Source organism: Helicoverpa armigera, chromosome 18 (genome assembly GCF_030705265.1).
Source record: "Helicoverpa armigera isolate CAAS_96S chromosome 18, ASM3070526v1, whole genome shotgun sequence".
Lineage (NCBI taxonomy): Eukaryota > Metazoa > Arthropoda > Insecta > Lepidoptera > Noctuidae > Helicoverpa > Helicoverpa armigera.
Window position 1 is genome coordinate 9,006,875 of NC_087137.1, and position 12,659 is coordinate 9,019,533.

The 12,659-nt window shown below is 39.0% G+C and overlaps 1 protein-coding gene across 1 annotated transcript in view; it reads right to left on the minus strand.

Annotated features, from left to right (window-relative positions):
- Positions 1–12,659, minus strand: part of LOC110382079 (retinal homeobox protein Rx2) — a 62,291-nt gene that overhangs the window by 5,848 nt on the left and 43,784 nt on the right. The gene's annotated exons all lie outside the window — the stretch shown is intronic.

The window sequence follows — 12,659 nt, forward strand, 5'->3', positions numbered from 1 at the left end:
AATACAGCGGTATGTTTTTTTTTATTTAAATATTATATACAATTTGTTTATTAAGTATTTCGTAATCCGCTTCGTGGATAATGGTCAGTTTTGTTTTGGTTTACAGAGCTTATTGTTTAGAGTTTTTCTTTTCGAAATAGTTAATAAATAATTAATCAATGGCTCTCTTCAAAAATACTTATCATCAAACACTATTCTTTTTTAGTATTATGTATATCGAAAAGGACCTATTTTATTCACAACTCCACAATCATCTTGACGCATTCATGTCATCACACTTTAGACATGGGTTCATTTCAATAACAATACTCGTGTGTTCATATCGTGTGATAATATTAGCCCTTATTTTAGTTAAAAACTCTTCTTTAATATAAGTTACTTATTCATTGAGTTCACCCAGTGAATAATATTACGAGGAAATCACAGCATGGTTTAAAGTGATATTGATAACCCATTGGATTTCATGTTCAATTGTAATACTCTGCTCTCGGTTTATGGTAGGTCCATATCAATGGCAATAGAAGTGCACACCGCCACTTTTAATCACATCATAAAGTTTAGATATGTCGATGCAACAATAATCTTACTCGTATTTTTTTTTTCTTTTAACGCACTAAAATGGAGACTGATAGAGACATACACGTTATATCCAAAGCAGATACATACAATTTAACTCAAAAAAGGCAGCTACATGTACCTACTAAGATCAATAATCTAGAAGCACAACCCGTGCTTGACATTCATTCCCTCCACGAACTATATCTCTCGGGGGTCCGTGGTCCGCGATCATTTTCTTTGAGTTCCATAATCCCGCCTCATGTATAATGCCCGCATATAAATTTCAATTTTAAACCGGCCCGGTTCGAGTTACACCCATTTGTGGAATTACGCGTAGGGTAGACCGGGTAGACCCGGGTAATCTGGTAATGCGTTTGCGACGCGACCTTATAAATAAACGAGCTTTCTTTTGCACTCGTCTTGCCTTCAGTTTGGTGTATTTTGTCGTTTTTTATTATTTCTCTCGCTTGTATTATGTAGAAGTCTGAGCTGCAGTACAATCTCTCGGAGCACTCAAATAAATTGCTTTACACTGAAATAGGTTTCGTTATGAATGCTCTATTTTCACTTTGACACAATGTGATTTGAATAATTTAAATAGTTAGGCATGAAATTATTTTTAATAAGCACTTTCTTGCATTAAAGCGTTTGATTAAGATGCTTATTGCTTTTTTTAAATTTCTTAAATGTTAGATTTTATTGGTCAAAGGCGTCCTAATTTGAAATTGTGCTTTTTTATACCTCATTAGCAATAGCAATAATAATTAATTCATATTAACAATTTCACAAAAAAATATATATATAACTCATGGTGAGTTATATATATTTTTTTAATTAAATCTTAAAAGCTGTGTAAAGCATTATTAACAAAAAACAAACTAACCGCAATTAACATTCAAAATTAAACAAATAATTGTACAAGTGTACCTATAATATCGTAATCGTGCTTGTCGAGGCATCATCCCACTTGATTGCAACAGTTGCACTCAACCCCAAACCGCTGGAGGTCACATCTAAAGTCTATAACAACGCTAATACGAGAGGGTTGAAAGAATAGAGCGGCTTTGAAGTGTTATTTTTTTGTGTTTGACTGGTGAAATTTTTTGTGAATAGTCTTCTATTGTGTTTGAGCGGTGTTTGAGGAGTAGTGTCGGATGTAATTATTTCCTTTTCCCTAAATATATATTTTTTAACTATACATAGGTCAAGAAACTCGTCGAGGAGACAAGTATACTAACAAGTTTTGTCAGTTAAAAAATAATTTGTAAACGTTGAAGGTTGCCTAAATATAAAGGTATTTTAATTGATTTCATCTATAAATGTTTCTGAAAAAATTGGCGACCAACTTTCCAATGATCCTTGATGAAAAGCGCTCGTGATTTTGCCAAAGTTCTTTAAGAAGAGCGACTTAAATAACTGATACTAGAATTTGTATGTGGTCAGAAATCTAACTAGACACCAATTCTATGAAGACCAAAAGCTATCAACCAGCCATTCCACGATCCGATACGATGATACGCCGTGTAGCGACGGCTACGCCGTGTAGCGACGGCTACGCCGTGTAGCGACGGCCACGCCGTGTAGCGACGGCTTAAGAATACACATGTCGCTACCCCTTCTTCCAGTGGGTGTCGTAGAAGTCGACTAATGGAGTAAAAAATGCACCGAACACCGTGCGAGAGAAGGAAAACTCGAAAAAAAAACCCTCTATCAACCCGTCTGGCCAGCGTGATAGCAGTAGGCTAAATTCCTCTATGTGCAGAACCATAAAGCCACGGCCCCTAGTTCCCGGCAGTCCCGTTATTCCCGGTCACGGTGGCGACCGTGGTTACGGCGGGACAGGGGGTGCGAAGAATCTCCGGGTTACGGGAGGCCACCAAACTAAACTGACTCTGGCGACGTACAACGGCCGCACGCTACGGCTTGACTCGCATCTGGCGCAACTCGAGGTGGAACTTGGGAAGATTAGGTGGCACATATTAGGGTTATGTGAAGTTCGAAGAGAGGGGGAGGACACCATAACCCTCGAATCAGGTCACCTAATGTACTTCCGAGAGGGAGACCAACAATCCCAAGGTGGCGTTGGGTTTCTGGTTAATAAGTCCCTAGCTGATAACGTGGTGGAGGTGTCTAGTGTGTCGAACAGGGTAGCGTACCTTATCATAAAGCTCACCGACAGGTATAGCCTCAAGGTAGTGCAAGTGTACGCACCGACCTCGACACATTCAGACGATGAAGTGGAGGATATGTTTGATGATATATCAAGGGCCCTCCACTTCACTACAAAGACCCATTACACCGTTGTCATGGGGGACTTTAACGCTAAAGTGGGAGTACAGATTTGCGGCGAATCGGCAGTAGGATCCCATGGATTTGGAAGCAGGAATCATAGGGGGCAAATGCTCGTCAACTTCCTAGAACGCGAGGGGCTCTTTTTGATGAACTCCTTTTTCAAAAAGCAGCCCCAAAGGAAGTGGACGTGGCAAAGCCCCGATACTATGACTAAAAATGAGATTGACTTCATCATGACGAACAAGAAGCACATATTCAGAGACGTCTCCGTGATCAATAGGTTTAATACCGGGAGTGATCACCGACTTGTCCGAGGCTCTCTGAATATCAACTTCAAGGCTGAACGTTTCCGTCTGATGAAGGCCAGGCTCCGACTAACACTGCTCCAAACCATGACAGGATCTGAAACGTTCCAGTCAAATTTGGAGAACCGATTTGCCGCCGTGGAAACCACAACAGACGTTAACCAGAACCACGAATATGTGGTTCGGATCCTCAGGAGGAAGGTTCGAGATTCTGTAACATGCAGCGTAAGGGCAAGAAATCAAAGCTTTCGGAAGAGACATTAGGGCTTATGAAGAAACGACGTGAAAACCCGCCTGTCACTTCGTCAGCTCAGCGGGCTCTAAACCAAGAGATCAACAAGCACGTACGACGCGACCTCCGGTGCTCCAATACTCTGGACATTGAAAGAGCAATTGAGCTGAATCGGGGGTCAAAGGTGTTCGTACAATCTCTTGGAAGAAGCCACTTGACGAAGCTGACCACAACAAGTGGAGAAGTCGTTTCTTCGGTGCCGGCAGTCCTTTCGGAAGTGGAAAATTTCTATGGCCGGTTATACGCATCGCATGCATCTCGACCTGATCCCGGAAATGAGGATTCTAGAGCCACATTAACACGCCATTTCACCGAAGACCTGGCAGAAGTCAGCAGTGGCGAAATCGAGATCGCTCTGAGACAGCTCAAAAATGGAAAAGCCCCTGGCGAGGATGGCATTACAACAGAGCTTTTAAAAGCAGGAGGCAAGCCCGTACTGGGGGAGCTCCAGAAGCTTTTTAATGCCGTCCTCTTTGAAGGGAGAACTCCAGAGGCGTGGAGTAGGAGTGTTGTCGTCCTGTTCTTCAAAAAGGGAGACAAAACCCAGTTGAAGAACTATCGACCCATTTCCCTCCTAAGCCACGTATATAAGCTGTTCTCAAGAGTGATCACGAACCGACTTGCGCGAAGACTCGACGAATTCCAACCACCGGAGCAGGCTGGGTTTCGGAGCGGATACGGCACCATAGACCACATCCACACAGTGCGGCAGATTATACAGAAGACCGAAGAGTATAATCAGCCCCTGTGTCTAGCATTTGTGGACTATGAGAAGGCCTTTGACTCGGTTGAAATCTGGTCTGTTCTGGAGTCCCTGCAGCGTTGTCAAGTAGATTGGCGATACATCCAAGTGATGAGATGTCTCTACGAAGCCGCTACAATGTCCGTCCAAGTACAGAATCAGCAAACAAGGCCCATACCGTTGCATCGAGGAGTGAGACAAGGGGATGTTATTTCCCCGAAACTGTTCACTAATGCAATGGAGGATATGTTCAAGACGCTGAACTGGAAAGGACGCGGCATCAACATCAATGGCGAACACATCTCTCACTTGAGATTTGCTGACGATATCGTCATCATGGCGGAAACGCTGCAGGACCTACAACAGATGCTGAACGACTTGGCTGAATCTTCTCTACGCATCGGCCTACGGATGAACTTGGACAAAACCAAGGTCATGTTCAATGAACATGTTCTACCGGAACCGATTGCGATACACGGCGCCGTTCTCGAAGTTGTTCGGAAATATGTATACCTCGGGCAGACATTGCAGTTAGGTAGAAACAACTTTGAGGACGAGGTGAATAGGAGAATTCAGTTGGGTTGGGCTGCATTTGGGAAGCTACGTCGAGTCCTAACATCGTCGATCCCACAGTGCCTAAAGACAAAAGTCTTCAATCAGTGCGTCCTACCTGTCATGACCTACGGAGCCGAAACGTGGACACTGACGGTACGGCTGGTCCACAAGTTTAAAGTCGCTCAGCGGGCTATGGAAAGAGCTATGCTCGGCGTTTCTCTGAGGGATCGCATCAGAAATGAGGTAATCCGTCAGAGAACCAAGGTCATCGACATAGCCTACCGAATCAGCAAGCTGAAGTGGCAGTGGGCTGGCCATATTAGCCGAAGAACCGATAACCGTTGGGGTAAACGAGTTCTAGAGTGGAGACCACGCCTCGGCAAACGTAGTGTAGGACGTCCTCAGGCACGGTGGAGTGATGACTTGCGCAAGACGGCTGGCAGGAGCTGGATGCGAGAAGCCGAAAATAGATCTCAGTGGCGTGCACTTGGAGAGGCCTATGTCCAGCAGTGGACTGCGATAGGCTGATGATGATGAAGGCCCAAATGAAATAAATAATTCGACCTTGCAAACTTTTAAGCAAGCAAACTCCCTTCTAAATACTTAAATAATGGTTCAATTGATTAGGTAATTGGTATTTAGGTGCATTGATTTTTAGCTGTGTTTTATCTTTGAACTGAGACTTTAATGAAAAGTCAAATCTCAGTTAAATACTGAAACAAATGGAGTACAGCTTAATCTTATACTGGCTAAGATATAAAGCGTAACACTCTCAATTACTGATGAAAGCTAATACAAATAAAACGCCAAACATATTAATCTAATAGAGGGTACCAACCAAACTGCTGGGGTCTTCTCACAAGCTCAATGGAAACACATTCGTTCACATTACGCATACGAATTGAGACAGCATCATCGCTTGACTCATAAAGGACAATGGGCACTTTGTATGGGATTTGGTACCCGCTCCAACAGTAACGTATGATACATCATTAGAAAGGTATTTACGTGAAGAATAATAAAAACTATGGGGCTTGCCTCAATTAGCTGTCCGATCCGAGTAACGATAAAAATTGAATCGACATAGAAACAAGTATGTCATCCATATATGCAAATTCACTAAAAGGCATATGTCGTCACTGTAATAATTTTAAACTCAGTTAATAGACATCTTACATTGTTTGAGATACACTCTATTATAATCTAAAAGTTGTAATACTCTATGGAGTCATACATCGGAAACACAATCGTCATCTGATTTGACAAAAGTTCAAAACATTTCTATTCATCTTTTTTTAAGAAGCAATTCATCATTATCTCAGCACCTCTTGAGGAGCAAGATTGAGTCGTAATATGTACTATGTTAACATCGTCTCCTAACTTTTCAACCTTAACTGATTGTAAATACTGAAAGACTTTCATCAAATACATAAGCTAGTTCTGCGTGAACTGCAAAGGATTGCACAGTCTTTTTAAAGCAGTGGGAAGGCAAACATTTTAAGAAGGCCGAATTCCTGTTTTTTTGTTACTTTATCAGTTTTTATTCAATACAGTTGGATTTAAGAACTACATCTACGTCGACGATTTATGAACATTACACATTCTATTAGTCGATGTCACGCGAAATGGACAAGGATTTGGGACTAGTCGTCATAGTATTTTTTTTTTGCCTTGCCAAGACCTGCGCAATGGTACTAGAATCAACACTGTTGGACAGGGTACCAAAACGCCCATCGTCCTTTCAATGAGAACATACCGAGTTATCAAATTAGAAAAATTAAAAGTGATAAATAAAGTCCAATTAAGCGTTATTGCGTAAAAAAGGCATAAATTAATGCGTTGTGTCCCGCGGCCGGGAGAATATGTGACGTGTCACAACCGACGTAGTGATGGGAATTGGGATTTTTAGCGAATTCACCTTTTTTATCGATATTTGAAATCTGGTTTTATTAGTTAGTTAATAACGGTAATGGAATTATTGTTTCGGCTTGTGTTTTGGGAATATGCGGCTAAAAAACTTTATTGTGTTTTTTTTTATTACTTACATTGTTTATAATTTATTCATTATTATTTGTTTATGTTCAAAACATAATGATTGCTAATTTTCGATCCATTCATTCAAACAATTGAAATAGAGTTTATGTTTAGTATTCATGAAGCTACATGCTTTAATGAAAGCTGTCACAGAAGTTAGTATATCTATAATTATTGTATTGCACGTAATAAAGTGGGCATTACTCAAGCGGTCATAAAATTAGGTTTAATAAAATGCACATCTAGCCACTTGGAACTAACGGCATTATGTGTCGCGAACTAACGTAATGTGTTCAGCTGTGCGCTCATATTTGATGTGCTATTCAATCAACTTTCATGAGACTTCGTGTATTCACTCGTGTTTATAATTTGATAATTTACTTGTAAAGTTTCAAGCAAGAATAATTTTGTTTATGAGCCTTGATAACTAGCAACAGATGAAGTACCTAAATCAAATCCAATTTTACTTTGTATATTCATGCACTTACTTAACACATGTCTAAAACTCAATTTAAACGTGACTTTCAAGCTAGCATATCTATCGTCATAAAAAATATCTTCTCAGACTTTTCATTTGTGAAGAAATGTTACGTTGATTTACTTACCTAACTATCTTGTAGCTATCGATAAATTAGATGTCACTTATAACAAAACCATCGATATCGAGCAAATCGTTGCCCAACACTAGAGCTCATCACACGTGTTCTCTAATTACGCGCTCAAATTGTATTAATTAGTGCGCGACTGAAAGGGTTCCGTCACAATTAAATGGCATTTTAGCTGCAGAACCCGCTCTATTGTTCTCAGTATGGGGGTTATTAGCATAATTTTAATTTTGTTTGTTAATTATATGTGATATGATATCTTGTTAATGGTGTGATGATATTAATATGATGAGGCGTTTTTTGTCATTATTTATTTGAATGATGTGATAGTTGTTATTTATCCATAATCCTTTCAGTTTGATGTAAGACAGCGAGAGACACGACGAGCTTCTATTCTGTCAAAAATTAAGTAAGAATAGGTAATCATTAAAACCTCTTAAATCCACCTTAAAACACAAACTAACCAACTAACAAATTCACAAACTACAACCCAAACCGATTTACTCAAGAAGTAGAATATAAAACTAAATTGCATAACATAAAACTTGAATTATTCCGGGGAGGAGAAACTTGGAGCGTTACTAACATCAAAAGGGGCTATTATGAAAAATCGTAACACGTTTACGGGGCGGACTGTAGTACATTATTCATGAGTGAAATTGCTCCTTCCCAGCTAGCTACCTGTGAACGGAGCTGTTATTTATACGCGTTCCGGATAATAACTGTTATTGGGGTGTAAGCCCCGCCCTAGTCGATGCGCTAAAGTTAGGTTATGTGATGCTTATTTATCGTTTGTTTATTGGTGTGTTAAGAAAGTTTCTAATGTTTTTTTTTTGATGCTGTGGAAAGCTTTATTATGGGACATAAAGGACAAAGGAAACTTAATACATAAGTGAGTGGAAGTCATCATGATGAAGATAGTCTTAACGACAGCAACCACTTATAACGTAGTATAAGAAAATGAACTATACATTTTTAATAGTTACGTTAGCTTAAATACATTATATACTGACATTAGACTGCACAATTCATAGTCTCACACAATTTCCAATTTTTTTATGTAGGTAATATTGTTTAAGTCGCTATTGACTCTTTATAGACTAACTCATGACACTACACCATCATATAAACCTTCAAAATCCAAAACCACCCACTTCAAATAACCCCAAAACAAAACACTACATCTAAATCCACCACCTTCTTTCATAAGGAATCGAGTCACGAGTGAGAAGCACGATTCACTAACCGGCTTACGACAAACACTCGTGATTGCTAACGATACGACACGGCGACGCGACGACACGGGAAATTCAATCAAACGTTTTTCTCTAAGGCCGGATTATATGGCTTTGTTCAGTTTCCAACGTTCCGATATGATTTTTTTTGACGTTTTTTGAACGGCTAAGCGATTGGAGTTAGATATAGGAGACCTATATGCATTTGAAACTAAGTTATTTAGTAATAAAACTGTTGTTAAAGATTCCGTTGATGATGTTTTGTATGTGCACTATCAATTAGTGGTTTAATACGATGATTTTATACGAGGGTTAGATCAGTTGACATTTACACGCTAAAACGAATTTATTAAATGGCACTAGTTTATACAACAACTAAATTGATGATTACATAACAGCGACCAAGATAGGAATAATTGTTCAATCTTACAGCCAGTGTTCTGAATCACAGAACAAATCTCTCAGTATCGAATAATGTACTGATCGATATCTTTTATCCGATTATCGAGATGAAAACGCTCGCGACGTAAACACAGCGCCTTGATTATAAAAGTGGAGCAGAGCAAACGAGATGATCCGAGTTGTGCGCGGTAATAAGCGGCGACGCGCCCGCCCGCTCACCGTAAGCAAAAACTCAATTATCATATTTTATACCTCATAATACTTACGAAAAGATATTCAATTATATAATTTTTCCTCTGAAAAGGGAATCCCTTTTCATTTCTCATTTGGATTTTTCTCTTAAGCAATTACGAGGCAGCCCGGGGGAGCGAGAGATTGGCTCCGCGAATACATTTGCACGCCGGACGCGCTCGCTCTAATTTATCTTTTAACAAGGAATGGAATGTTATGTTAACTTATGCGCAGACCGCGTTAGCTCTGTTTTCGTTTAATAAAAGTGTGTTTCGTGGATGATTTTATGAGTTTCGGCGAGTTATGAATTTGTTTGTGCGCGGAATAGAAATGAGCTCATTTCGTACACTCCGCCCGATGTGTTGTGTCGAGATTATTTGTCTATACATTTATTTATACACCAGCTTCGTACATAAATGATAAACCTAGTAACAGCTTCAAGATATTGCGATTGAATTAACATGGCTATGGAAGACTGGTTGGAATATAATTTACAAGGAAGGACATTATGTTTGTAACAAACGAAGTTCTCGCTTGCTAACTCCGCTCAAGCGGCTCGGCACAATTCGATTCCGACAAGCGGCGGATCGGATTCGGGCGAAACTCGCGTAATCGTATCGCGCGGCCGGGAACACAAATTATTCGTGCGCCGAAACTGGCTAACTTCGTCAACCCTATAAAGGAGGTAAAGAACAAAGCGGAACCACAATTGGCCGTGGATCCTCTACCTGAGTCGATGGAAGTTTTAAAAATGGCGGCTCTTTGAGAGCAAACTCGATAAGGGCACGCCCGCGGGACGCGTAAATACAATTTGCAAGGAATCGCTCGTGCCTTTGACGGAGTCGCGACTTGCTGAGCGCCGGCTCCCAGATCTCTGTCTACCTCTATGGAAGAAAAATCTAATAATATAACCCCGATGAATATTTAGCGTGCTCTACAAACTATTCTAATGCGATATCGAATCAATTTGTTTACTAAGTTTGAGAGAAGTTTACCGCTCAAATGTGGTTATTGGATTACTTTGATCGTCCTCTGAAATTGTAGATTGTATCAGGCATTTCATCATTATGACCAGAAAATATTCATTCATCAGGAGACAGAATGAGAAACTGGACAAGATTATCTTGTATTATAAAAGTGCAAAATTATCCTAGTTTAATCTGGATGAAATATAAAGTTAATATATCCATCATGAAAACAATACACGCGATGAACCATCAGCTTCAATCCACGGCGGTTTTAATTTGTTTTTCCTCGCCATAATTAATGAGAATGAACTTTCGAATTAAAACGGACATGACGGAGAGCCTCCAATTGATTGATGCGATATTAATATTGTTATTCGATTGGGATAATTAATAGCTTTGCAGAAGTTCTGGCTAAGTTAATGAATGGAGATGTAAATAAGATTTTCTTGGCTAATGAGAAATCGATACTGGCAACTTTTTTTGAACGTAACGTTGCGAAAAAGTTTTTTCAGAATCTACATTTCATTCATCTCAATTATAAATCGTTGATAGTAAAATTCAGTATATTATTCCTATAAGACTAGCTTATAACTTAAAACTCAAACCATAACCATAAAATGTCTGCCCAAATACCTAGACAAACATCCCAACCCTCTGATACCTACTTAACCCGTAGGTATTCGTTGTCATGGCAACCGTTCACACTCCCCTCTACCCTTTCGACCCAACAAAATTGTACCCTATGATACTATAGGTACGGTTTAAATTTCGTTGTGGGGTAAAAGGTAAAAGAGTTGACAAACGAAGGTAAAGTCGTTAGTTCGTCGTGTCGGTGTCGGTCCGTGCTAGTTTTGTTAACGGACAGCGAATTTAGTTGCAATTTAGTGTTCTGCCAATATTAGTTTAGGAGTTAGCTGTAGATTGGTGCCTTTTAGCTGGTGGACTCAGAAATCTTGCGTGATTGCAATGCTACGTATATAAACTCTGTTTCACACCTCATTTCATTTGAAAAAACACTCTTAACTTGTTGTATTTTATGTAAAAGTAAAGTATGTATTTATATAAGAAATGATATATCTTATTTAAATCTGTAAAGACAAAAACATCTCACGGTTTTATGATAGACTTAATAGACATGTTTTAGTAAATATTAGGTAGACTTTGTTTTGATAGAGTCAATTGAAAATAGTATTTTTGCACTCAATACTCTCCTACAAGCAGATACAACATTGAAGTACAATTTAAAAAAATAATATTTATTTAAAATTCACTCAAATTAACTAAAAGAAGGGTAAAAAATATTAATTACCCGTGTACCATTTTACCCGCATACGGTCAGTGAAGGGTTAGTCAATCTCAACCCGTGCCGATCAGTGGGCTATTTGATTTATTTTTTATAGCCACTTGACATTACTCTGTGCGATTGTATGCCGGCGTGGCTAATGTGTGTAAAGGGTATTTTATGTCTCATTAAGTTAATAATAAATACAATGTTGTGTTTTTGGGAAAATATTTTGGTAATTTAGAGTATTTTGGGTTGCAGTCTATTAAAGTGTGTTATGAGATTATTGGTTTGAATAGTAAGGTTCCTATATTATTTTGTGTTAATTATGCACAAATTAATTATGTTACAAAACTAGTTATTTCGCGACCTGAAAAACACTATGCATTTTACTACAATTATTATATTTGTAACCTAATGTGGTATTGAGTATTGAGTATGATTCTAAAACACTTCTTGAAAAAAAAAACACTGTTACCCAGAAGATATCATGAAGAAAAAAACATTACAAAAACAAATGTTTCGTAACACAAACAGTTTTTTTTTGGCTATTGATTACCATTATAAAGGCGACTTCACGCTGTCTGTCAGATCGCTGCGGCACGCGCGCGTTATCGCCAAATATTGTCGATTGCCCGCAGCGCGCAGCGGGAGATGTCATTGAGTACGTACAATACCGGAGTAGTGGTTAGTGTGAAAAGTTTAAAGTTTTTTATAGAAAGGCCACCTATTTACCAACTATTTACCTGCTAAATTATGTAACACAAAATAGGTTTGTTTTCACACGGACCCAGGAGCGATCACGGTATTTTGTTAGCGACGGGATTTATTGGTGTATTCAATTTAATGCTTCCAATTAATTTAGGCTAAAATAAACATTTCTTACTAATGGAGTATATATCTAATACACCTCTAGATAACTCTATTAAGACAAGAATACAACATTAAATGAGTCATTAAACGTAATTTAGTCTTCGCAACAAAATCAAGATCCAATTACGGTACATTTAGCTTGAATAGTCCACTTGAGAACACGCTTGAGTCGCGTGGCGTACGTGCGTTTTGTTTATCCACCAGATTCGACTCAATTTAGCGTTAAGTGATCGCCTATAGCGACAGAGGGACACACCCTCGACTTTCCGCTTTTTTAATCGCGTC